Consider the following 247-nt stretch of genomic DNA (forward strand, 5'->3'; position numbering starts at 1 on the left):
TGTGAGCAGTGTAGATAGAAGTGGGGGGAGGGGGAGGGGGTGTACCTGAAGGGTTAATACCTGCCCAGCCTCAGAAGTGACTCCTTTTGTACTCGGCGTCCCTTATTGTCACTTTCTATTTCCTTCCCGTTACTTTCGTTTTCCGAACGCCGAGGCTTCCGATCAGAGCGTCACCTGCCGGAGAGGTCTGGAAAGGGTTAATCCTGCTCTGCTAGTCACCCCCCCTTCCCCCATCACCTTCTGCCCT

General features: G+C 55.1%; 1 protein-coding gene across 1 annotated transcript in view; it reads left to right on the plus strand.

Annotated features, from left to right (window-relative positions):
• The window catches only part of MAP1LC3B (microtubule associated protein 1 light chain 3 beta), a 15222-nt gene that overhangs the window by 626 nt on the left and 14349 nt on the right, over positions 1 to 247 (plus strand). The gene's annotated exons all lie outside the window — the stretch shown is intronic.

Source organism: Nanorana parkeri, unplaced genomic scaffold, assembly GCF_000935625.1.
Source record: "Nanorana parkeri isolate BGI_ZX_2015 unplaced genomic scaffold, ASM93562v1 scaffold2022, whole genome shotgun sequence".
Classification (NCBI taxonomy): domain Eukaryota; kingdom Metazoa; phylum Chordata; class Amphibia; order Anura; family Dicroglossidae; genus Nanorana; species Nanorana parkeri.